Source organism: Triturus cristatus, chromosome 10 (genome assembly GCF_964204655.1).
Source record: "Triturus cristatus chromosome 10, aTriCri1.1, whole genome shotgun sequence".
In the NCBI taxonomy this organism is placed as follows: domain Eukaryota; kingdom Metazoa; phylum Chordata; class Amphibia; order Caudata; family Salamandridae; genus Triturus; species Triturus cristatus.
Genome location: NC_140593.1, coordinates 811502624 through 811530214, shown reverse-complemented (window position 1 = coordinate 811530214; position 27591 = coordinate 811502624). Strand labels below are relative to the sequence as shown.

General features: G+C 48.8%; 1 protein-coding gene across 2 annotated transcripts in view; it reads left to right on the top strand.

The window, feature by feature from the left end:
- SBK1 (SH3 domain binding kinase 1) overlaps positions 1 to 27591 on the top strand; it is a 547139-nt gene that overhangs the window by 404966 nt on the left and 114582 nt on the right. Inside the window, exon 1 of one of the 2 annotated variants that reach the window (XM_085628380.1) lies at positions 10455 to 10974. The exons of the other annotated variant lie outside the window; for it this stretch is intronic. The gene's annotated coding sequence lies outside the window, so the exon portion shown is untranslated. Of the gene's footprint in view, positions 1 to 10454; positions 10975 to 27591 lie in introns of those variants that run through there. 2 annotated transcript variants of the gene reach the window in all.

Sequence of the window (27591 nt, the reverse complement as noted above, 5' to 3'; positions counted from 1 at the left end):
CTTGGAGCATAAGTATGAAAAGGAGCGACTGTCCATGCGAGCCAGTTTAACTCTGGAAACTCCTCCAGAGAAACCGGTTTCTCTAACACAAAGAGCGAGTGGGCTGGTAAGACACCACCAATTCTTCGAGGTACGGTGGACCAGAGCTCGATCTAGCTTTATGTATGTGGCATAATGCTTTGAACTTGATCTGTTTGTCCACTGCAAGCCAGTGAAGATCGCAAGGGAGGGACAACACGGAGGCATGTTTCCGTAATCGGAATAGGAGTCTGGCGGCAGAGTTATGAGCAACTTGTAGGCGTCTTATACAGGCCTTGTCCCCAAGATAGAGGATGTTTCCGTCATCGGACTTGATAAGATCAAGGCCTGAATAACTCCTTTGAACTGAAAAAGGGAGCATCCAAATAATCTTTTTCAAACATTTCAGGATGGCAAAACAAGCTGAAGCTAGTTTAGCAACGTGACGTTTCATTGACAGATTGGTATCCAGCCAGAAACCTAAATTCTTTACCTTGTAGGCCGGTACAGTAAGAGCACCTAAGGTGTTAGGTTAGTGCTGTGGGCCCCAAAGCAGGGGGTTCTTACCCAGCACCATACCTCAGTCTTGTCACCATTAAGTTTTAATGAGTTGGTGTTCATCCAAGTGGAGATCAGACCCAGGCAGAAGTTCAGGGCCCCAGAGTTGAGGTCCTGAGCAGATGTCAATGAGAAGGTGATTTGAGTATCATCTGTGTAAGAGAACAGGGAAAGATCACAGCTTTTCACGACGTCTACCAATGGACGAACATAGCTATTAAATAACATCAGACTTAGGGCTGATCCCTGAGGGACTCCCATGGTAAGAGCATGTGGACTGGATGTCGTGCTGGCCGAGAAGACTTGGAAAGTTCGATCTTCCAGAAAGGAGGTCATCCACCATAGAGTCGCCTCTTGGAGACCCAAGTTAGACAGTCTTTTTAGAAGGATGGATGGAATGTGACACCATATCGAAGTTTGAGTTGAGGTCGAGTAGCATCAGTGCAGCCATTCCGCCCTTATCCAGAAGCTGTCTCAGATGTTCAGAGACTCCTAGAAGGACGGATTCAGTACTATTTCCTGCTCTAAAGCCTGACTGTGAAGGATGCAAAGCATTTTGGGACTCCATAAATGTGGTAAATAGCATGTTGACACTTTTCTCCAACACTTTGGAGAGAATGGGGATCATCAAAATTGGTCTAAACTAGACCAATTAGAGGGGTCCAAGTTGGATTATTTTAGTCGGGGCAAGACAATGGCATGTTTCCATGCTTGGAGGAGTCCTACCAATAGTTGTATACAGTCTGGGCCAGTGTGCTCAGTTTGGCCGGAGGGAGAGGATCTTGTGGCGAGCCAGACTTTACAACTGCAAAAGAGTCAGACAAAGAGAGGTGTCCAGAGGCGGCCAGTGAATTCATTTTTTGAGGAATTTGACCATTCTCCAAAAGATTTACTTCACCAGTTAGAAGTTGCATCCATGGGCTGGTATTTGAAATTTTATCATCCGACTGGGATTTGTCCATCCAAGCCATCAATAGAGAGTGTTGAATGTCTGTCACCTTCTGACAACGAAATATGCAAGCTCCTCACTTTGTGACCGGGACAGCAAAGAGGGCATAGAAATGTTACATGGGTCTGAAAGTTCTTTGACTGCTTTAAAAAGTGTTTTGAGGCAATTTTGGGCTGCAGGAATGTTATCGAAATAAAACGTAGCTGGGGCACCTCTGCAGAGTACATGATAGTGTTTTAGTGCTGCTTTATACTTTTTTATTTTCGCCATCGGATATCCTCCAGGACCTTTCCAGGCCTTTGCACCGCTTTTTCTCTTCATGTAGTGACCATTAAACCATGGGTCAAGGTGGTGGAGTCTGGCTGAGGCACTGAGTTTGGCTGGCAGGATTGCATCCATAGAATCCTGGATCCATTTGCCAACCATGGGTTGATTTAGTTCAACCTTCTGCACCAGGTATGGTACAGTTTTCTGTAGCCAAGTATTGAGAGAGGGGGTATTTAATATGGACCAGTTACTGGAAATGACTTGCGGTCTGGCTGCCGCCAAAGAGGATTTTGAGTGAGTCGGAATGGAAAAAAGCACTGCAAAGTGGTTCAAAAGTAGCGGCAGGGGAGGGTCTGTGGTGAGGCCTTTAATGTTCGAGAAAATGTCATCTAAAAGATTACCAGCCTTATGTCTGGGTACTGAATTAATTAAATCAAGGTTCAATGTTCTAAGGTCCGCTATAATGGTCCGGCCCGAGTTGAACATGGGATCTTCCAAATAAATATTTAAATCCCCAAGCAGAATGAAGTTGGCACACTTGAGAATATAAGGAGAGAGCGAATCATTGAACACCAATTCCTCACCAGGGCCTGACTGGGAACAGAAACTGGCCCTGGCAAACAGCTTGGCCGGCCCACGGGGGGTTATGGGGGTGCAGCTGAGCTGTTTGCTAGGGCCAGTTTCAGCCGATTTTGTTACAGGGGGCCGATACTGCCGGCCTCCGGTAACACAAATGGCCCCACAGGGACCCAAAGCCGGACCAGACCCTGGCGGCACACCGGGAAACACCCAGTGCCCGCTACGGCCAGTCTGGCCCTGTTGCTCGAGTATCCAGTAGGATGGTTAATCAAGACACCGGATACTGTAAAGTTATGAATGAGACAGAGTGAAAAAAATAAGGCGTTGCAGGCAGAGATGTGCTTCACATTGGTAAATCTCCTTCAAAACAACGGCTTTTGCGATCCATCCTAACAATGCAAGAGTTATTGGGCAACGCAGCAATACCATCGGGCAAAGAAGCTTCATGCATCCATGATTCTGTCAGAAACAGGGCATCAGGGGCATCATCTAGCAGGAAATTGTAGCTATGCTGTTGATGGCTTGAGAGGGACCAGTAATTAATGCTGAAAAAGTGGAACTTGCTACTTAAGGTACTATGTAAGGTGGTAGCATCATTGCTCCATAATCCCGGGGAGCGAGTAATCCTTTCGCTGGAAGAGCTGAAAATGTTGTCAATTGGCTACATGAGAAGTTGCAGTGGTTGGAACTTTGTAGGCCAGTTTGAGGGTCTAGGGAAGCTCAAAAGGCCTCGCAGCTGGCGGGACATAGTGCCTTGAGTTGGTCAATGGAAAATACCTTTCTAACTGGCTTGAAAGATGCAGTGTTCTAAAGATCCATTGTCATTGTATTGGAACTAGAGCGATATTATGTTGGCATCACGAAGCTGCTAAATAAAGTTTATAATTTTTTTTTTTTTTAAAGATGCAGTGTTCCTGGCCCCGTTTGAGCGCAGACGGGTACAGGCGGGCTTGCCTTGGGCACGCCTTCAGGGCACCTGCGATGTACCCGCCGCGTGCATCCACTTCGTGTCCACACCACCGCCACTCTTAAGTAGAGCTGGGCGTGAAGAAGAGCTAGACCACTAACTAAGCAGTAAAAGCGGACCAAGCCAATATGACCCCATATCAGTAAAGAAGTGAGCGGGCCACCATGCCCAACAAGCTCTCCCAGGGTAAATAAAAAGTTAAAAAGGCCCCAGGTGCCAGGTCCCCCCAACACAATTAGTAACACAATGTGAACGAAAGAAATGATTTTTTAAAAGCCTAACATAGCGGTGCCAGCTGACACCCTACCCTAGCCATATCGATGTCCTGAAAATTAAATATAGACTAGTCCATTGCTGAGGAACATTGGCACATCTAGCCTATTTTGTTCCAAAAGAATAGAACAAAAGAGTGCCATGCATCGTGCTACTAGTTTCTTTACAGTTGCCACCTGGTGCTTAATTTGTAAACCCAGAGGTACATATTCACACCTTTACACCTCGTGGGGCTCAATCATAATTCACACACAACCAGGGTGACGAATCAGTGCTGGAAGAGGAGGCACATAGAAGATCATGTGAAACTATCAAAATGCAGAATGAAGGAAGGCAGCAAGAAAACAAGGGCCTAGGTAATCTCTAATCTGTATCTTCCCTGAGATTGTAATCGGTAATCTGTAAACTGCTCTACCCCTACTCACTCCTCTCCTGAATGCAGAAACAATAATTCAGAGAGCGAGTATTGGCGAGTGACCGTGGGCACTTACAGGTTCTGGATACAGGGAAAAAACAGAATGCAGATTACGGACTTCTTTTTTTAGAAGAGGAGTTAATTACAAAACACTGATTCCTGGTTCAGAAAACGAAATGGTTACAGAGGACTGGATCCTGCCTTTGAGTAGGTCTTGAGTCGTAATTACAGTGCCTCAGAGAAGAAACAGGCTCCAGACCACTTATTTTCGGTGGGAACATCTTACAAGTACCATTCCTAGGCCAGGGACAGGACAGTTTGAGGCCTGTAATTCCACAGGAGAGTAAAATGGGTTTCCCCTGTAAAGATTCTCTCGCTCAAGCGCTTTCGCTTGATTTTGTTCTCTCTTTAGACTGTTCGAATAGAGTGACTAACTTGCATTATCTTGTTATGCACCTTTGTATGGCGCTAATCACAATCGCCATCATACCACATTCGATAGCCGGGTGACATTTTGTGCACTTTAGGGAAGGCAATAATTCAGATTAGAGACAGTGTCTCTTGCTTTGTTGTGCTTCTACGTTATCTGGGTTTCGTGGCTCAATTGACTAATACATCCATTCCAGGAGCCTTTGATCGACTTTGTGATCACCTGTTCATATTCCGGTTGGTCCACTCATCCTTGTGAGATTGATTAAATAAGTGCTATTGAGTTGGGTGACAATAGGTTTTGGTTAAGCATAATCAGGATGTCCTAAGGGGGGGAATGTATGCTTTATAGGTTATGGTTAGGAGAGAGTTTATTTGATTTTAAGTTTCAAAATGGTTTGTGTGAGTTAGTGTGAAAGTAAAATGTGTTCAATCCAGGAATCTGTTTGTGGTGTTTTGTTCGCACGCCTGGGTGTGCTGCAGTACTTTCCATTTTCCTCTTGGTTGAAAGTTATGAGATCAATTCTCCATTGCTCACCCCTGAGACTATAGTCCTTTTTATACATGCATCACAACTTAGATTTGTGCTTTTAATGCGACATTGTGCAAGTGGGGGTTCATGCTAGTTTTATCTGTGTGTTTCTATGATGCATGTTGATGTGGTGCATGGCTGTGTTGATATGGCAGTGCTTTGCAAACTATTTGGCTTTGGTGATATTTTGCACCCATAATTGTTTGGGGGGTTGCTGTAGTGTGAGCTGAGAATGACCAGACCGGTGCTTGGGACTCCTGAAGATGTATTTGGGTTTAGTTCAAGTCCCAAAGGAGGACTGTAAGATTCCGGGTGATGTAATGCCTCATGTCTCGGTTGAGCGACCTGGGACTTAATGTGGAGAAAGTGTTCTTTACCATGAGTGATAAAAAGCAGTTTCACTAGACCCAAACATCTGAATAATCCTGGTCTAAACTTCCCTAATATGTTTTGCACTGTGTTTAGTACCCTTGAACTAGTAATAGATCTCAGCCGAATTCCCCCTGTAGCAGGGAAGTTTGGGTTTTGATTAAAACATTAGCATTGCAGGTGGGTGAACCAGTGCTTAATTTGAACCAGTGGTTTCAGGTTCTCGGCACGAGCACTTAATTATTTACTCAGGCACTTATGACAGTGTGCCACATGTTGGCTCTGTTTGACTAATTTTGGGTTGAGCACAACAGCAGTTGTTTGATAACTCAATATACATTAAAAATTACTAATACCTGCCGCCCCAGCCATTTTTATACCTTTAGGTGGCTTGGAGTAGTCTGAATTGACACACTTATAAGAGCGTGAAGGTTAGTAGTTGTGTTGGTACTGTCATTTGCAGCACTGACAGGGGCAATGCGTAGCACAAGCTCAGTGTCCTCCTGACAAGGAATCTGGCTTTTTTTTTTTTTTTTTTACAAATTAAGCAGTGGGGTGAACGATTGAAAACTCCAGCCAGGCTCGAACCTTAAGCCTACCTCTGGTTCAGCTCAAGGTTCTGTTGGAACCTTGAGCCCATAACAAGTCGAACTTTCATGTGGCTTCTGCCTGCCTTCCTCCCTCTGCCCAGGATGTGGCATAACGGCCAGAGTTGGAGGGTGTATAACTGTGGAACCAGGTTGGAGTCTCGGCATCAGATCAACATCCTGTTAATCTCCCCATGCCTATAAACAATGCAGGTGGCCTTATGTAATGTAACTGGTGCTCATGTAAAGCGCTCCAATTCCTTCTGTTTGAGTTTGCACTATATTTCCGAAAATGCACTAAGTGGTAAAAAAACCAAAGTCTTAACATAAGGGAAGACAAATTTACTGAGTGATTTGCCCAAAACATAACTGGACTAAATTGCGGCTTCTTGCTTAAGTGTGTGGTCTTAGTAGTGACGGCTGCTACCAAAACCAAGTGGTGGGGAAGCGCGGGTGAGGGGAAAAATAAATAAAGGAAAAACAGGACTTACCGGCTGCTGCTGAAGTCCAGCTTCTTCCAGGATCGTGCACACTGCACAGGCTCCCAGACTCCCCACCCAATCCAGACGCTGCTCTCATGCTATTACCCAGCATGAGAGAAGTGCTGGGATAGGTCTAAATGGGCTGGACTGACGCTTGCTCAAAGACAGGGAGCCTGTGCCTCTTCTCCCAACTGGCTATGCAAAACAGCTGGGTTGGGGAAATGTAAATGCGCATGTTGGTTTGGCCGTCCTAAGACGGCCAGCCAAACCGACTATAGCACTTACGCAACTCTCCTCCTCCCTGCTCAGTCTGCTACCATCATAGATGATGGCCCCACCCGCCCTAGACTCGGGTCACTCTGCTCAGCCAGGGAAAAATAAAGTGATAATATATAGTTTTATTATCATTTAAAAAAATCTTATCTCCTAGCTCTGACCAGTGGGCTCTTTCGCCATAACGGAGAAGCCACCCCTGGATCTTAGGCAAATGTTTTATTTCACCAAAACTCTTTTTTGTTCATTATCGCTTATGAAAGCATTTTTAAATATGTGAGTTCACACTATCTGTTGTACAGAACTATCACTTTTAAAAGGTACTTCTCACTGCAGTGCTATAATAAAGATTCAACGTGTTAAAGAAATACACTTTTTTGAATTGTGAAGAGACTCTATCCTATTTTACTTGTTTGTTGTATGACTTACATAGCAAATATTTTCAAGGCTCGGCTCAAGCCTGGCTCGAAGATCCGAGCCAGACCCTTGGCTCGGCTCTCCCTGTTAATTTGCCGGCTCACCTCCCTCTAATTAGCATGACACCTAGCCAGTTCCTTGACCAGGAAACACCTAGTGGAGGCACACTGATACACTTTTAACAGTTTGATAGTTATTGGGGTTGTATGTATGCCTGTATTGATATTTCAAATGCGCAAACCCAGTTGGCTAGCAAGGTAGTGCTGTACAGAGGCCAGCCAGGGTTTTGGTGCAGTCCATTTTGTGAAATACCTCTTGTATACGGAGGTTCAAGTCACCCACAATGTCACCTCCCTCATCAGACACTGTTTCCAGGTCTGCTCTTGCCACCTATGAGTGATTTCAATCAGGAGAGTAGATATATTTAGTCCAATAGAAGCCTACCAAGACTGAAACACCCATAAGCATTAGTTAGTCACCCAAAGCCCAAGATTGGAAACAGTGCTCGACCCGCTATGCAACCCCGGCAAACAACGCCCCAAGAAGGCCGCCTGGTTCACCACCGAGCTCCAGGAAACCAGGTGCACCTGCAGACGCTTGGAAAAGAACTGGAGAAACACCAAGACTACCGACAGCCACTCTATCTACAAGAACGCCATGACGCTTTACCATAACCAAATCAGAACTACCAAAAGAAACTTCATCCACAACAAAATCTCCACCAACTCCACCAACCCCTAGGAACTCTTCAGCTTCATTCAAGAATTCACCAACCCACGCAGCTAAGCCTCAGACATCACCCCGTCCCAAGACCTCTGCGACAATCTTGGAACCTACTTCCACCTCAAGATCAAAACACTCTACGACAACTTAGCCGACCACCCAAAAGATGCCACAGCTGCCCCCCACGCCTCCAAGACACCAGCCAGCCCATCATCTCCAACTGGACTCCAAGCACGACAGAGGACACCGCCACGACCATGAGAGGCATCCACTCTGGGGCCCCCACCGACCCCTGCCCCCCTCACATGTACCACATAGACGCAGACACCATCGCACCTGAACTGCAACACACCATCAACACCAACTTCACAACAGGCACCTTCCCAGACGACTGGAAGCGTGTAGAAGTCAGGCCCCTGCTCAAGAAGCCCACGGCCGACACTACCGACCTCAAAAACTACCGGCCCATCTCGCTTCTCCCCTTCACAGCAAAAGTAGCAGAAAAAACAGTCAACAAGGAACTGACACGATTCATCAAGAGCACGCCGTCCTCAATCCGTCCCAATCCGTCCAAAGCAACCACAGCACCGAGACCGCCCCACTTGCCGCCACAGACAACATCTGCACCCTCCTGGACCAAGGCCACTCTGCAGCCCTCATCCTCCTCAACCTGTCCGCGGCCTTCGACACTGTCTCTCACCACACACTAATCACTAGACTACCGAACGCCGGCATACAAGGAACTGCCCTGGAATGGATCCACTCGTTCCTCACCGGAAGATGCCAGAGGATCAGGCTACCACCCTTCCTCTCCGCCCCCACAGAAATCACCTGCGGAGTCCCACAGGGATCATCACTGAGCCTGACCCTCTTCAACATCTACATGGGCCCCCTCTCAGCCATCGCCCGACAACACGGCCTCAACATTGTGTCCTACGCCGACGACACCCAGCTCATTCTCTCCCTCACCAGAGACCCCACCACTGCAAAACTCAACTTCTAGAAAGGAATGCAAGAAGTCGCAATCTGGATGACCAACAGCTGCCTAAAACTCAACGCGGAGAAGACAGAAGTCCTCGTCCTTGGTACCACCCCTTCAGCATGGGACAACACCTGTTGGCCCACCACTCACGGAAACCCCTAGCTCCTCAGACCATGCCAAAAACCTCTGCATCGTACTCGACTCATCACTCACCATGAACAGACAGGTCAACGCAGTCACCTCCAGCTGCTTCAACACCCTCCGCATCCTGTGCAAGATTTTCAATTGGATCCCCACCGAGTCAAGGAAGACAGTCACACATGCACTCATCACCAGCAGACTGGACTATGGCAACGCATGCTACGCCGGCATCAACATGTCCCTACTCCGCAAACTTCAGACCATACAGAACACCACCGCCAGACTCGTCCTCTGCATCCCCCGACACGCACACATCAGCCAACACTGGCGGAGACTCCACTGGCTCCCCGTGGAGAATAAAGTCACCATCAAAATCCTCACTCACGCCTACAAATGCCTACGCAAAAACGGACCCAAGTACCTCAACGACAGAATAAATTTCCACGCTACAAAAAGAAACCTACAATCGTCCAACCTCACTCTGGCCGAAACCCAGCGTATCCACAGAGCCAGAGCAGGCGGGAGGTCATTCTGCCACATTGCAGCCAAGACCTGGAACGAGCTACTGGTAGACATGAGACTCGACTCCTCCCTGAATGCCTCCAGGAAGACCCCCCAAGACCTCGCTCTTCGGCTGAATGGAGTTGCGTACCAGCCTCCCCCCCACGCCCCCTCTCAGCGCTTTGACACCCTCACGGGTGAGTAGTGTGCTTATAATTCCCTGATTGATTCATTGATGGTGAGAAGATGTGGTCAAAGAAAACTGTTCCAAAGACACTTTCAGAACTAATACCTTCATTCTCAGTCCCCTCTAGGAAGTCCGTTCATCATTATAAATTTGTAATATTGTCTTGTACATTCCTCACCGTTGCTTGCTGTGTTTGATATTGTGTTATTGCCTTCTGTGGTTTTACCCTATCTCGCCTGTTAATTTTTGTAACGTTCTATTTTGTAACATTTTTCTCATGTAACGTAACTGGTTCTATTGTACAGCGCTCTGACACCTTCGGGTAAAGTCAGCGCTATATAAAAATGCATTAAATATAATATAAAATAAATAGTGCGAGGTAACCGCTTTAAAATGTCAATATAGCCAGGTACCCTGGGCGGGTAAGTGTTGGGTATCACTAGGACTAAATGATAGCTTAGGGTTCCTTGTTCGCTGGTCCCTGCCTCAATGAAGGAGCAGGTACATATGTTACCAAATCTCGGGAATTTTATCAATCCGTGGTTCTGGAGCCACTTTCTTCTCGGTCAGGTACATGCTTCTCACGAAATGTTTTCTTCATTTTACAGAGAGAATAGGGACCGGTCCTATATATCATTTCTGCCTGCACTGGAATGTTGGCATGGGGCGAATATAGGTGGTTTGCACCACGTTTGACCTAGAAAACCTTCCAGCAGCAATGACAGACCTGAACTGAGAGGGCGCTAGGACCCGGCGTCGGCGAGGGGCCGGCCCAGACTGAATGGGAATCAACTGTGCTGGAGGAACAGAGACAAAACACACACAAAGGAGGGTAGAGAGGGAGCTGTCCAGGGTAGAGCGCGAGACTGAATGAGAGCTGCCCTGGGCAGGGGAGGCTGCTGCGGGGGGAGAGCGGGGCAGTTGCATCCTGTGCTGGCTGGGCACAGACTGGGGGAGACCGCAGACTCGGAGCCGAGGATAAATAGCTGGGGTCCTCACACAGGCGGAAAGATACGGACCCCATAGGAAAATAAATCCGCCCCCCCCCCCCCCCCGAAACCAGTCCCCCCCCCCCGCCTTGAAAACTGCGCCCCCCAATTGAAAACACCACCGTCCTGTGTATGAGAAGGTCGCCCACATCTCCATCCACCTTGCTCACGGAAACGAGGGCCCCTCTTCTGTAAGAGACAGGGTTAGCGGCGCGGGGGGAGCAGCAATCCGACCCCCAGTCCCCTCCAGCCCGGCTGAGGATGGCGCCGAGAACAAAGAGGCGGCGGCGCTGAGGTGCTAAGCCTCTGAGGCGAGGAGACATCCTCTCCGCTCAGGTAAGACTCTCTCAGGCAGCGACAGAGGATATAAATAGGACCGACCCTGGAAAACAGTGTGCACCTGGGGGAGAAGTGAGGTGGGGATGGTTGTGTGCGCCAGGGGCCCCGGTGAGTGAGCCCTTCATGTGTATGAGAAGAGCCCAGGGGTAGATATGTGTGTGTGAGATGACAGACAGGTACCCCCAATCCGCCCCACGTAGAGGACATCATACGATGATGGCCTTTGATAACCCTTTCCTATATTCGAGGGTTCCTTGCAGTAATGTCAGTATGTGAAGGCCTTTGAGGACCTTGTCCGATCACTCGTGAGGGAGAGCTCGCGCCACCAGTGCTTGTGAAGGCATATCAAGGAGAGGGATCCGTCTTTTGTGATGGGCCTCTGTGGTGAGAGACCGGTGCTGTATGTGTGAGGACTCCCCGGTACGAGAACAATGCCCCGTGTGTGTGTGCGCGCGCGCGTTTACCTGCGGGTCAATGTCTGAAATACACATCTCTGATTCCGAGCAACGGTGTGTAATTCACATCCCATGTTGTGAGGACACTCCTGTGGAGAAACATGTCATAGCTTGTGATGACACCTCTTTGGGAGATTTACAACCAACGTTGTATGGGTCCCTGTTACATTCCTGACCATGTTGTGAGAACACCCCTGCGTGAAATTCATGCCCCATGTTAGGATGGCACCCGTGTGTTTTTCTGCATTCAATGTTGCGAGGCCGTCTTTCGGAGACACACGTTCCATGACATGGGAGCAACCCCGTGTGATAAGCTGAGCCTGAGCCCCATTGTCTGATATTTACGTTCTGTGCTGCAGGGGCCTGTTCGAAATGCACAACCCCTGTTGTGAGAACACTTCCATGTTAGATTCACATCCCATGTAGAGAGGGCCCTTCTGTGAGATTCACGACACATGTTCTGAGGGACTTTTGTGAGATGCACGTCCTATGTTGTGAGAGTCCGAGTGTGGGATTCACATCGTGCTGTGAGGGTCCTGTGTGAGATTCACGTCCCATGTTGAGATTATCCTGTGTGAGATTCACGTCCCACATTTTGAAGGTCCTGTGAGATTCACGTCTCATGTTGTGAGGATCCGTGTGGGGAATTCACATCCTAAACTGAGAGGCCCTGAGTGAGACTGACGTCTCACAATAAGAGGGCCAAGTGTGAGATTCACGTCCCATGTTGTGAGGGCCCGTGTGTGAGATACACGTCCCATGTTGTGGGGGCCCCGTGTGAGACTCACATCCTACATTTTGAAGGCGCTGTGAGATTCACGTCCCGTGTTGCGAAGGCTGACATCCCAAACTGAGAGGGCCTCTGAGTGAGAGTGACGCCTGGTAATACGAAGGCCACTTTGTGAAAGTCACATCCCAGGTTCTGAAGCTCCAGAGCGAGAGGCCTAGCCTGGGTCGTCGGGTCCCTGGAGGCGAGCCCCATCTTGTGATACGAGGTTCTATAGCTCTGTCCGAGTGTGTTGTAGGCGCGCTTTATAGGAGCTATCTGTTGGTGTTAAGAACCAAGAGAATCGAATGTTTTGCAGAAAATATAAGTGTTTGTTTTGCGGCAGAAATTGAGGCAGAGGTACCTCTAGTGGAAGGCGGGTGTGAGAAGTAGTTGCCGATCTCTTAATCACAACCGTAGGCGCCATGACTGACCCCACTCTGAAACAAGGGGAAGCAGAAGTGCCCACCCCCCCACACACACACTCACACACATACACTCTCCTGGCTTCTCTCAGTGGATTGTGATGTGTTCTTTAGAGTGAACCAGCTAAAAACAAAGGTTACAGATATTTGAAACAAATTACTGGAAAAAAATCAATGTGGGGCTGGATCACATTTAGATGCACACATTTAAAGCAGTCTGAAATCCAAGTTGCACGTAGTATGTATGAAGGGCCGAATAAAGACGATTATTGGAAAATGTTTGGTCGAAGACGCCGCTTCCTCTCTCCGCCTCCTAGTTCTCAGCAATCCCACCCTGTGTCCGTGGTCTGCCTTTACTCACCCGTCGTGACAGTTTTCTGTATCCTGGGGTAGCCACACGGAAGTCCGTGAGCGTGTAAGGGCATGTTGTGAGATTCCCTCCCTAGCCTTGCAGTGATAGGTCATTGCTGAGACACCCATCGTTTCAAAAGAGGCTTTTGTGGAGGAATGACGTAATATGACAGCACCGTCCTGTGCTGAAAGGGTCTTGGACGAGAGGCCTAACCATTGTGTATGGGCAACAGGGCCCGATTCTTCCAAGGAGTTCCGGATTAAAGCCTACGGTTGCCTTGTGAGCGCCCCCTGGTTTGACTTACTCATAGCGTTGTGAAGCCTCAAGGTGACTATCGGGTCCCTTGTCGTGACGGTCCCTGGATCAGAGTCCTGTCGCTTGTCGCGAAGACCCCTCGGGGAGACCCTCAGTGCCTCAGATCCGGAGGTCTGTGGTGGTTGCGCATCCTTGAGCCCTGTCTTCCTCTGGCAGTAAAGGCTCTGCCGTGGAACGCTCCGCGCGCCAGGCGTCCTCGCGCCAGTGAAGCAGCGAGGCAGCCCTGCCGTGTGTTTACATGCTCACCCCTGCGGCCTGCGCTGTACTCCGGACCGGGCTGTCCAATCCCGACAGGGGTCAGTGGGGGGCTTGTGGACTTGACTCTGTTCATTGCCGGTGTCCGTTTGCGGTCCTCTGGCAGATGCGCCGCTAAGGGCCCGCTGTCGATGGCCAGGGGGCACTTTTCGGTAACAAATGGCGGGAACCTGCACTTCTATATTTCAGTTTCAATCACAGGGCACATGCACCTGTCACGGAAGAAGGGGAATGTTAAGCGCAAAAAGATAGCGCCCACGAGGGTCTTCGGGGGTCAACTGAACGAAAATAATGCGTGCCCGGCCTTCTGACGTCGTGGATGACAGGTCTGTTGGGACCTTTGTGCGGATCTCACAGCATTGTTTAAGTTAGTGTGATGGCCGCTTGTTGTGACCCCTGCGGGTATCTATAGGGGGTGTTTGTTGATCGTTATTGAGCTCTATTATTTTTTTCTGACCGGACTGAAAGTTCTAGGCACTGTCGGAGGCATCTATTTCAAAGGAGGCATGTGTCTCAGCACGGCCAGGCGACATTGACGGTAGATGTGCGTTATACCAAGACCGAAAAGACACCAACAGCTGTGCGTCACTAATGCCACATCTTCGTGAGCATGTATTAGATTTATTGGTGGTTGCTGATGGTGGCCAAAGAGGCCAAGTACTGGATGGGCAGTGGAGACTGTATTCCTCCCCTCGCTCGTAGACATTCTTTACCGGGACCGAATAAGGACTTGTCTCATGTATAGGGTTCTATACCCAGGTTTTGAGGTCTGTAGGTCTTGCAAATGACAGGGGTCACTATTATCCAGCTTAATGAAAGGATTCGTACCGATCTCGGAACGATTGAAGTGTAAGTTTGCCGTGGCGTGAATTGAATACTTGACACTCAGGGCACACAGCAGATATCAGCAGTGGGTGTTTAATTTGATGGAAGGCAGGAGAAATGTGTAGTAGCTTTCCCAACTGCTTACTCTAATTTTTGTTCGAGAGAGTTGCTTGCCATTCGTTGCCCATACTTTACACTTATTAGGGCTGGCCAGTTGGCACAGCCTGGCAACCTGGACCCACTCTCGGGAGTCAGCATTCAGAGGGGCGCGCGGACCTGTCTGCATTAAAGTCACGCAGCAATCTCCCTCTGACCCAAGGCTTTAAGTGTGATGAAAAAAAGTGTGTGGGTGTTTGTGTGTGTGTGCTTCTCTAAAGAGGGCATGGCCTATGTAATTAATGGCGTGGCTTAAACACATAAGCTACATTCTGCGATCCCTGTCATGCCACCCGACCAGTAGTTTGGTGCACGATTAAGTCAAACATGTAATATATGAACAGAAACTGAATCACTGTCATGGAATACCTTAACGTTTTTTACAATAATTGTTCAGAAATGAATCAGTGTTATTTCCCAGTCCAGGTAAGGACATGAGTATAGGGCCCGATAGGGACCCGCTTCAAGGTCCATTTATAATTAGTAACAGATCGGAGATGCAGAGGGACCGGGCCCACTCATAGCCCTGCTCGGACTCGGACCCAGGGATTTAGCCTACCCTGCTACAGGCATCAGTTTTAACACCTACGCCGGCGCTTACCTTCCCCTCCCCATCTTCATCTCACCCCCTACCATCTATTCCAAGCTCCCACCACCGACCCTCACCAACCCCTTGGCACCAGTGTGGAGAAGCATGCTGAGGGGGGGTCATTTGAGAGGGGGCGCAGCATGGGGTTGTATGACAGAGGCACGCATGGCTGAACCACGCGTGCCTCTACAACGCAGTCCCAACCACAAATGTGTCTTTACCACGCATTCCTTTACCACGCATTACTTGACCATGCAATCTCATTGTAAAGGCATGAATGGTAAAGGGATATGCGTGGTAAAGTTCACCACTACCCTGACCCCCCTGCCCTAAGCCCTAAAATCCTATCCCCTTATCTTGCTCCCCCTTCCTGAGGCCTACAACGTACCCCACCCTGCCCTTAAAACTACCCATCCCCCTCACCAGCCCTGAGGTCTAAAACCCTGCTCCTTCCAAAAACTACCCTGCCCCCCTGCCCTGAGCCCTATAACTTACCCCGCACTGCCCTTAAAATTACCCCTACCCCTTCCCCCGCACTGAGGCCTAAAACCCGGTCCCCTTTTAAAAACACTACCCTGGCCCCTGCCCTGAGTCTTAAATCTGACACCCACCCCTATAAACTCCCAACAACCCATCTCCAGTCCTTAAAACTACCCCCACCCTCCCGCCCTGACCCCTAAACCCCTTCCCCCTTTTAAAAAGACTCCTGATACCCCTCAACCTAACACCGCCCCACCCCTAAAAATTACCCCTCAACCCCATCCCCAGCCCTTAAAACTACCCCCCCCCCCCACCCTGAGCCCTAAAACCGCCCCCCACTTCTTAAAACTACCTCGCCAAACCCGGCCCCAGCCCCACTCACCTGTGTGCGTCCGAAGCTTTTTGTTCCAAGGCTTCCTCTTCCTCACCCCGCCCATCCGGACACTAGAGCGCTATCTGCCTTAATCAGGCATATGCTGGTGAGGGAAGATGCGTGGCTCAGGCAAGCGTGGTTACGCATGCCTGGCTCAGCCTGCGTTGTAAAGGCCGTTGTAGCTGTTAGTGCTCAGAGTCCAGTCACTGCTCTGGTGTAATCACCGACGCACGGCACCTGAACACTAAAGGCCCCCCTGATTGTACTCAGCTGGAGCATTCAGGGCACCACATTTGGTGCCGCCCGCCCAGAGCGCTATCTGAGCAAAGGTGGCCCTGACTACTACTGTCCTTGGGGAACGCGCTCTGCTTGTGCTGCACATCCAGTGTACCTATGATGCTTGCTCCGCTGCTGCCTGTGCTGTACCTGAAACGTGTCTGAGGGAAGCTTGCGCTAGTGGGTAGCTGGTGGTCTATGTAAGGCCACTTCTGTTTGTGTGTGTCGTGCAGGGGCTCCCTTGATGCTGCCGGCTGTGCAAGTGAGGGGGTGGGCACGATTGTGTATTTGAAATAGGGGGGGGGGGGCTGTGTGGAGTTGGGTCTATAATTGTAATTAGTATTGCACTTCTGCTGCGTTTAGCCCTACCCTACCAGAAGGGCCACTGGCATTATGGGATTGTGCGGCCATGACATTGTCCACATATTTGTAAATTTGCTGCATTTGCCCCACAATCCATCATGTGTGGCTTGATCTGCAGATTTTAACAAAACAAATTGTTTGCAGCTCAAACAGATCAAAAGCTACTAAGAACGTGGCGACTTGGGCCCCTGCGCAGTGGAAAGCCATTCCCAAAGGCTAACTGGCCATATTTCAATTGCTTATTGCGGTCTGTGGGTATTAAACAGGGACTAATGGGGTAACAGCTTTGTCCAGTGTTAACGGGTAATAAAAATGACACAACAGTGAAGTAATATTATCACAAAATAGCAATATGCTGCATATGCATAAATCATACAACCCTGCAGCAGGCGCCCAACGAAAGGGCTTCAGCACCCCCGCACCCCCTTTCCCCGCCGTCGTGTGTGGCAGCCCGGGCTGAGACAGCTTCCCGGGCACACACGGCCCCACCCAAGTACTTCACAGGTCTTTAAAAGACCATTTAGTTGTTAACAAGGCTTTGTTGTGTTTTCACCCCATTCTTAGAGCCCCTGCAGCTCCACTCTGCCTATTTCTGGAAGACTTAGCGCCCCCCCACCCCCCCCCTCCCACGAAATTTGACTCTAGTTGCGCATCTGTGGTCTTTCCCTGTCTCATAATTCCAGTGGCCCTTCGTATCAGTAAGGGTCCCATGCAGAAATGGTGGCGAGGTCTCTCCCAGGGGTCGCTGTTGGAAAGGTTTATCAGGGCCAACCGCGGGCACTTGGCACAGTCGAGGGGCAGACGAGTGACAAGGCGGTACCACAAGAGGCGGGGGCAGGGGACGCTTCGCTATTTTTACCGTGAGATGGTGGATCCAGGGGCGGCTGGCGGCCTGACAGATCCGGAGCAGGGAGACGGATGGCGTGTGTCCCAGCCACACCGCGCCGGGAAGCGGGTGGAGAAATTAATTACAAAGCGTGGAAAGGGCGCTACGCGATGAGAACGGAGACCGTAACCTTCCTTGAAGAATCCGGCGAGCGGGGGGCGTCGTCTCTGCTATGTACATTGCCTCACTGACCCCCGGGATCGCCACCCATTATGGTTAGAGTGACCAGGCCTTGAAAACCCCCAAAACTAGATATTTTACAAACATAGAAGTAGGACTGAAATTTGGCATCGCCTGCAGAGCACAGGATGAGTTAATAGACGGCGCTTATCACGATGGATGGAACAAAGGCAATGAAGTAATAACAAGTAATTCAATGCAACTTTTACACAGTATCGTCTGATCAGAAACTGCTGTCTGCTGGGAGCTGTTACCTATCTGCACTGGACAGTGCTTGAAATGGAAAAATAGAAGTGCAGCTGAGACAGAGTACCTGCCTGTTTCTGAGAAGTGCCAGTACTCTCCAATTAAAGTATTACTTTTTTTTTTTAAGAAGTGTCGGAACTCCCTCTCAAAATAACCCAGTACCGGCCCATTTAAAGTACGGGAACAGATGAAAACTTTCCTTCCTGTGTATTCTGTCGGCTCTCTTTGAAAACCGTAGACGTGCTGAATATACAGAAATTTGCGAGGTCAAGTACGTCCCACATGAGCGTCCCACCTGAGAGCTGTCCTCTCCTTTCCTTATTTTTGTTGTTGCCTCTGTTTCAACGGTGTGCCTCCTTTAGGGGTGCACACTGACTGGAATTATGTGGCAGGGGAGGACCAAATTATGCGCGTGGGTTGACTAAATTATGTGGCAAGAAAAGAGAACGCATGCGGATGCAGCATTTTTTTGTGATAGTGTTACTTAATTTTTTTCTTATTTACACATGGTTACACTGGCCAGATATTCACCTTATTACTATCAGTTTAACACCCAAATACAACAATAAGCAATTGAAAATAAACCCTTGGAAATGACTTCTCACTTTAAGGGGGGGTCACCACATTTTTAGTAACTTTTGATGTTTGAGCCACAAACAATTTTTTTTGTAAAATCAGAAGATTATGCAGCAGATGAAGGATTATGTGACAAATGCAGAAAATCAATAATTATGGAGAAAATGCCGCAGCTGCAGAATCTCATTATTCCAGTATCCCCGGTTAGAGCGGGTGCTTATTCATATGGATTTTTCCACAAATGTATTAGAGACCTTTCCATAAAAACAGAAGTCATGAATTACAACAAATTTATAATTTCAGTTGTTCTGACATGAGAAAAAAGGTATACACATATGGCGCCGTTGGGGACGTAAGAGCAGATTAAGTGCGAGGCATGCCCAGGAAAGTCCTAGATGGTAGTGGTGCATGTTAAGTACAGATGTTGGTGTGCAATCCCAGTGGGTGGGTTTCAGTGGCGTGCAACCAGTGTGTGGACCCTACGGGTGGCAAGACATTGTTGAAAGCACGTAGAGAAGTCCATCGGGGAGAGGTCTGGAGTGTCAGGAGTAGGTGGTTTTCAGCTGTTTTTTGAAGGACATAAAGTGTTGGTCATCCATGATATTTAAGGGGATGTCATTCCAGACCTTCGGAGCAAACCCTGTAAAGGATTGTCTAGGGGTGGGGGCTTTGTTACTCCAGGTGGAAATACCACTACCTGCTTATGTTAGGCCACTCTCAGATTTAATGTCAGACAATAGGGTCACCCCCTTTTGTGCTCTGGTTTGATTAATACAGATGTCTTCTGGGTACACTACTGACGCAGGCCATTGGGAATGGAGGTGGCATTTTCTTCTGTTTATGGTCACTGTTAAGCTTTTGTCTGCACCGCGCTTGCGCTGTGCTTGAGAAATCTATTTCTTTTATTATAAACTTAAAAGGGACTTGCATCTCGCCTCCTCTCTTTCCTGGTTTCTCATCGGTTCCTGTGTGTGCCACTTCCCTTTCCTCCATTTCTATTGACTGTAGCATATTTTCCTGCATTTACCAATTCTTGTTCCTCATCTGCTTCTCTTATCAGTTTCCTGCCGCTGATTTATTGGTAATATCCGCTTTGGTGGAACTATACTTTCATAAAGTTTTGCCTTTTACTCTTGCAGAATATTTATATAACAATTTATCGCCCAGAGAGATTAGCATAGAACAGTGGCGGCTGGTGACATTTGAAAGTAGTGGGGCGTAAAAGTTTGGGAGTGAGTGCTCGGTGGCGAGTGAGCCTTGCGAGTGAGCCTGACTGCCATAAGGTGGGTTCGAGGGTCCTTCTCGCCATTTTTGTAATTACTCTGACTATCCCCAGAGCTCAACTAACACAGACTATCAGATGCTGATTAAGCTGCCGTGTAATATCTGAAAAAACTCTGGGTGAAAATGGCGAACACTGCACAGAGATGCTACCCTGACCACCGAAGCGCACATACATCCGCACCGGCTGCTCCCAGTTATCCACCCTTGAGCTCATTCATTTATTCTTACATCCACGTTTATCCACCCTATAATCAATTGATCCATACTGATGCATCAGTTATCCACCATCACACACATATTCATCCATCAACCCACAACCAAACATTTATCCGTCCATGCTCACATTCATCCAGCATCAGCACACATTATGTAGCTACCCACAGCCATGCACACATCTATTTATGCATCCACACATCACCCACGTGTCTGCTTTCTCTGATGGCTGCATGAGGGTTCATATGTGTGGTGTCTATGTGGATGTATCTGCAGCTGGGTGTTGTCTGTGTGCATCTGGCTCCATCACAGCATGTGCGTTTTGTGTCTGTGAATTGAAGCATATCACACAGCTAAACGCGCATACTTACAGTCTTATTGGCTTCGGCACAGTTTTATTTAACCACCTGTTTAGTGCTGATCTTGAATGCGAGGATCACAGAAGTGTATTCAATTTTTGCCCAAAAAAAATTGAACTTGGTCGGCCCTTCTCGGAAACAGAGACATGATGATAATGTTATCACAGGTTTAATCTATGATGTACATTTGCTTTAAAAAGAAACTCGTGGCCAGTGTCTCCCTAAAATCATTCTTCCTGTTGTGGACTTTGTGTGTCACCCTTCGTGGTAGCAGGGCCGTGAGATGGGTGGGCACTCACAGGCCTTCCTGTGACCCGCGCTGTGAATTTTGGAATTAACAAAGAGAATGGCATGAGAAGTCCGTAAGAGACTTCCATTTCCTGACAGCCGACGGCATGGCACGTCCAGAAAAGGGTGACACACGGCCGTCCAGTAAACTGTCTTACTCACACCCGCCCAGTAAGGGCCGCCCGGTCAGCGCGGGCACCTGGCTTCAATTCTGCTCGGACACTCACACTTCAATCACTATTATTGGCTAACGTTTTCCGAGTTCCATGAGGGGCTGAGGAGGTCGCACTCTGGGCTATCTCTGGATTCTCTGCAGACCGCCCTGGTCTGCACTGAGGAGGTCAGAGAGGTCCGCAGCGCCAAGGCCGCCTCGGGGCGCTGTGCACATTCCACGCTGTGGTTTACGAGGATGCAGAGCGGCGGGTCACCACAGAACATGAGAACAATCACATTCACACCACCCGTTATAGAATGTAGACAGTTACCTACCTGAGTGAGTCAGGGGTAGCGCAGTCCGCACCGCCTCCGCTCCAGGCCGGTCACTGGTTCTCGTGTTCGTGCGTAGGACTAGGACAGGGAAGCAGGAAGCTGCCTGCTTCCCTGTCCTAGTCCTACGCAAAGCACTACGCAGTTACGCACACCAATTAAAACGCTGGTAGGCGCAGCAGGCGAGCGCCCCAGCCGGGACATTTTCTCTGGGTAGAGAACAAGGAGAATTGGGCGGTCCCGCTCAAGGGCAGGGGGGAGTGGCTTACCCACTGTTGTGGGTACTGACTGTTTGGTCGGCTCCAGGGCCGACGGCCAAACAGTCAGTATCTACAACAGTGGGTAAGCCACTCCCCCCCCTGCCCTCGAGCACGACCGCCCACCCTCCCGCCCCCAACCAAGCACAGAGGCACTTCTGCTTTCTCGCAATGCAAGAAGGCAGAAACAAAAATGCTCGTTTTTAACATTTATGTTTCTACCTTCTCGCACCGCGAGAAAGCAGTGGGGCAACGCCCCAACGCCCTAATGGGGGAGCCGCCACTGGCATAGAATCACAGTATGTTGTGCGTGGCACTGCCAAGACTCAAATTGGATCCCCAGCTCTCGAGTCATCAGCTTTGACCGCTGTGCAACATCCTCTCCACTCCTGTATTCTCTGTCAGTGAGCACTTTCCTTCTGCTGGACGATGATTAAGGAAAACCGTTCTTTATTCATTGCATAGGCAAAACCGATGCACTACCAATGCTTGTTTACTACTTGCTGCTGTCGTGTCGCCCTCACACGTCTCCCAGCTTTGGAGGGGTAATTTCCAGGAGTAGCCTCTGCAGGTAAGAGCGGTGGAGCGGAGTTGAGGGGGGATTCGACAGACGACCACGAGGTAAAACTAAATAAATAATTAATGTTACCTTGTCGTCTGTCGAAATCCTCCCGCTGCCCCTCTCAACGCTCTCAACTGCACGGGCCGGTGCTGGTGATTTCACCAGTCCCTGCTCCGGCTACTACTTCTGCCTCTAGGGGCACCACTCAGAAGTATTGGGGGACGGTGTGAGGGGTTTCATTCTCAGCAGCGGTCTGTGGAGGGAGTTCCGTGGGGCGGAAAGGCGGGGCGGGGGAGGGGAAGGGTGGGGGTACTAAACACTGAAACATGGATAATTGGAGGTAAGTAAACAATTAAATAAAGCGAATTTCGTAGCGCGCCCTGCATCACAAAATGTGGTGCAGCGCGTGCTACAAAATTTGTTTTATTTATTTAATTGTTTACTTACCTCCAATTATCCATATTGCGGTGTTTAGTACCCCCCACCCTGCCCGCCTTTCCGCCCCACTGGACTCCCTCCACGGACCGCTGCTGTTCTTCTGTTTGTGCCTTTGTTATTACCTCTGTCAGCACCAAAATGCTTAAGATCACACTGTGGCGCCATTCAAAGGGAACGGCCCGGGTGGCGTCTACCACTGCTCAGGCTGTCGCCTCTCTTTTTGTAGTTTAATGTAGCGCAAACTCAACCTGAAGGTATTGGAGCGCTTGACATGAGCACCAGTTATGTTAGACAAGGATACATACATGTTTTGGTTGGCAGGGGGAGATTAAGTGATTTGCCTAGAATCACAGGATGTTTAGAAGACTCCGGGACTCGAACCTAGCTCTCCAGGTCACCTCTGAACTAGGGGACGTTCCTTGAAGGCCATGGAGACGGCTGGGTACTTTCTTCTGTTTCTGCCGGGGTTGTTACCCCTGACAGCAGGGGGCGTGGCCTCAGAAGTCACGGGGCGTTGGTCCCATCTCACTCAGCATCCGATGCAGACGCCATCGGGCGCTTAGGCAGGTTACACGGGTCCAATGGGAAGCCCGGATTTCTCGGCGGCTGCTAATCCAAAATGCAGCCACGCTTCCCCGGTAACATCTGTTATCAGCGCTTCGAGACTCGGGCGAGTTAACGCTATATGAAAGATCATTATTATTATTCTGTATCCACAGGGAAAAATACCCGAGCAGAGTCTTGCATTATGCACGCGGCGGAAAACTGAGTAGATTGATTCTGCCTCAACGTTTGGGCCTCTGCCAAGCAGCCACAGACGGAGCGACCGGATTTTGTCCATTTGCAATCCCATATTTTAACTGTAAAAATGGCATAGAGTCAGCTGGTTCAATTCCCTATGCGGTATCTGAAAGGGTTCAAAGACTAGAGGCGGCTGCGCCCTTGCTGCTAGTGTTAGTGAGCGCGCACACCCTCGGCCTCCACAGAGAAACATACCTCGGTGTCTGCAGGGTTTCTCAAGTACAATACCGTAGCAGTTTCACCTGCGTGTCTATTCAACATGCCAGACGTAGCGGAAGTGACGTTACGCTTCTTTTGACACGCAGTGACGTTTTTTTGCAGTTTTTAAATAGCGCGAACGTTACCCATTAGTTTTAGGGCGTTTTGCACAACTAATAGATTACATGACACCTTTTAAGGCATCTGGAGATTAAGAGATTTGCCCATAGCGTAAACCAGGACTCGAACTCGGTTCTCTAGTTCCAAACTCAACAGCTGATGCTGTTGAGCGCTTGTCTAGCCCTTTAGTGTCCTCCTCAGAGGCTAGGAGGAGGCCACAGACCGGACATTACACAAACCAAACGTCTGTTAGAGCCCTGCTGGCTTTCTGTTCCTGCCATTGCCTTCATGACTCCTGAGATCTCAAAAAGGGCTGCGTCAGAATGAACCAAAATGAAAGACAACAGGAACAACTGCTCACTCTGGACACCCCTAAAACGAGTTCAGAGTCCGACTGACCCCGACCCACTTCACCAATCACAACCCCTCATTGTCTTAAGGGCCTGAAGCTGGGTACAGCTCTATGGCTGCTGCTCCGCCCTATAGCAATGTCTGAGACCTAAACCTAACGAAAGCACAATCCCATTTTTGCCTAGAGCTGTGATTTAGTGGTCTGGCTGGGCGCTTGGAGGTGTCTGTTCTAGTGCAAGGTGCTACTGAGTTGTCACTTGTTTCTTTGTTCGAAGAGTTGCGGTGTTTGCGTAGAGGGGAACAGTCCCTGGGTTTTCCTCTGCGACACATGCCTTGCACAGGTCAGTCAAAGGTACTTGAAAAGGTGGCATTTACACACATGGATATTTCTGTGTTATATATGCTGTCATTGTTATAAGTGTAATGTTGTTAAAACCCTGTGTCATTTTTGGTAGTCTGTTGCCAAACTGACCCTGATTCGGCGTCTACGGTGCTTCTTGGCAGGGTGACCACCTCAATCCATTTCACTGTGAACACCGGTTCATTTCCGAGCTTTTCAAACAATAATCACTGCTATTGGATGTTAGTGTCATTAGTTTGATGGAAACAAAGAAAAGACTACGCATTGAACATGACTTCGTTTGTCTTGTTTCCATCTTGGTCTGGTAGCTTTGTATTGTTTGTCCACTGTGCTGCTCCCCCAGCTGTGATGTCATATGTGCTCCAAGTTCGTCAATTGGTGAGGTCATTAAGACCAGTAGTCTGAGAATGATACAATGGATACCATGGGAATGGGTAATAATTAGCATCTACAGACAAAACAAACGGTGTGGTGCATAATGCCAGGGTTGTCATTAGTAATTTATCACTGTTAGAACCCTGCTCCGTGTTTGGTAGCCCGGTGGCGCACTGTCCATGAGCGAAGGGGCCCTCCATCGCGGTCTGCCACCTTGGTTATCCTCCCTTCCCACACCGGGTCCAGGCGGTGTGATGTCATGAGGGAATGTTCCCAGGGTGTCCGCAGGTATGGTACATTGGACTATAGTTAAGAGCAGAGTAACCTCTGAGCACTATCCCGGCGCAAGTGTAAATAGTAACTGCTTGTTTTCTGTGTGACTGGAATACACAGCACCTCAAGGTAACTGCAGTCATCCTTCTATGTGCCAGTCAACAAAACGTGACATGACATCCCTGCTTATAGCGCACACTGAAGAGCTCAGTTGCTTCTAGGCGCTTCTGAGAGAGACCGGTCAGATACGAGAGAGGGCGGGTCATTGATAACCCACTGGCTTCTGCCCACCAGCAGCAGCGTGTCCATGATCATGGAGGCGGTTGAGAAGTTGTAGTCACAATGACCACCCCTAATCATGATTAGTCATTTCATAGGTAGCATATAGGGGCGGAGGGGAGAGCAATCCCTCCATATCTGACAAAGACCCCAAGGACAGCGATTCTTTGACCCCATACAATGGTGACGGTGGCATGATCATGCCCAAGAAGGGTTCCAGTTGGCATTGGGCCAGCCAGGGGTGAAGCCTTGCAAAGCAACAAGTGTTGACCCAGGATCCTATTGCGTCCTATATTCTTTTCTTTGCTGGCTGAAGTAAAACAAAAAAACAGCACAGCCGCCGCAGTCCCCTTTGTCACACGGAAATGAGGCGACTAGGTGGATACTGTCATTTACCACTGGTGTCTCGGAACCTGAAATATAATTTTATTGTAATTAAATCACCAAATGATGACTTGTTTTGAAATGTACCTTTGTCAAGTATTGTTTTGCTTATGGTGCTATATGAACCGCTAGACTAATATCTTGTTGCCAGGTGATTTTGGTTAATTTTCATACAGTTAAACTCTATGATCTTGTTCAGCATAGAATTGTATTTCACTTGTATATGGCCGCTCCTTCAGTTACACGGGCCACAGCCCTTGTTGTGGTTCCATCGATGCACTTCTTAGGCTACGCCTCTTGCATGAAGCCTCTTACCACATAAAACCCTGCCACGGGGCAACATATAGATCTCAGCATTTCATATACATCTTCTCCGATCAAGAACCTTTAAGTGATCCTCGGGGGTGAACAACCTTTACAACGCAACTATTACAACGCACTACACTTACAACAAAATTTTACAACGCAACATCCACTACAACGCATTCCATTACATCGCATGACACTACAACGCATGTTTAAAAACTACCTTTACAACGCATTCCATTACATCGCATACTACCTTTACAACGCATACCATTACAACGCAATCCAACACTTACCCTACTGTTGCACCCCCTGGAGTTAGAATAGTAATTTTTACCCCTATACTATCCAATACTTACCTTAAATGCAATTTAATATTATGCGATGTAATGGAATGCGTTGTAAAGGTAGTTTTTAAAAATGCGTTGTAGTGTCATGCTATGTAATGGAATGCGTTGTAGTGGATGTTGCGTTGTAAAAAATGCGTTGTAAGTGCATGCGTTGTAAAAGTGTGCGTTGTAACAACATACATCCATCCTCGGGTGTTGTCCTGCCCCATGGTCTCTGATCTTTCGGGAGTCGTTGGCGAGGGCTGTTCTGGAGCACTGTACCCAGTTCTGGTGCCTCTCTGCAGATGGGTGAGGGATGGTCCAGCGTTGGCTACAGAATTACACAACGAGGCGATCCAGGGTCAAAGCAGACATTGGCCAGATGCCGGGGAAGGTGGATGAGATTTTTAAATGGTGGACCTTTTCAGCTTCTTGAATCAGACAGGGGGCAGGAGGAAAGGCTCCAAATCAAGCAAGATTTATTTTTTGGGAGTAGGTTATCAGCTCACTGCACAGAAGTGTTGTTCAGATGCCCGGAGGAGCGGTGCCTAACTTTGTGAATGAACTATAGAAACAACTCAGTAGTATAAGAGGGTACATCAGGGTAGATCTGGAGACCAAGTAAGGCGCGCAGTGTCTGAGCTGTTAGGAAAGTGGGCAGATAGTCCCTCTTTGGCGCCAGCCTCTAGGTTTTATGTAGGCTCCTGGTTGAGATGTCTCCAGGGGCACACCTGGTGGGCTTTTAATACGTTGTGTAGGTGTCTGGCTGAGATACCCCTTGGTCTACCCCTTACGGGCAGCTAATAGGGGGTGTAGGTGCTTGTGGGCAGTTAATAGGTTGTGTGGTTGTTGGTTGAGGTGCCTCGAGGCACACACTTTGTAGGCAGCTAATGGGGAGCACAACAACTGAAGAATAAAATGCCTGAATCCATCTCGGTCTCTCGCAGCTACTATGGGCTGCATTCCAATCCACGGCGCTTTATCTTGCCTATCCCTCACGGACAGCTGATCACATCTCGCTCTTCATTGGTTGGGGCTGATGGAACCCAGGGTGATTGAGACACGGTGTGACGAGGACATTTTCTGAAGGGGCGTATATTGATAAGACACGCTCTAATCGGCCGCTGTCACATAGGTCACAGTATGACGTCAATTCAATCTGGTCATATGAAAAAAGTGATGGGTGGGAACCTGGCGGGGACGCGAGTGCTACTGTGAAGGAGTGAACAGAAAAATATGTTTTCAGGCAAGAGTTGTCTCTAAGGCAAGGCATCCCTGCCCTCTTGTCTCTATGCTCGTTCTCGGTTCGACCAAATTCTGTAATGATCACGTTAATACAAGGACCACGTTGTCGTTTTTTTGGTATAAAAATTCTAAATAAAGCCACAGATCATCTGGCAGTGCTGCTGGTGAAGCTCCTGGCAGATGTATC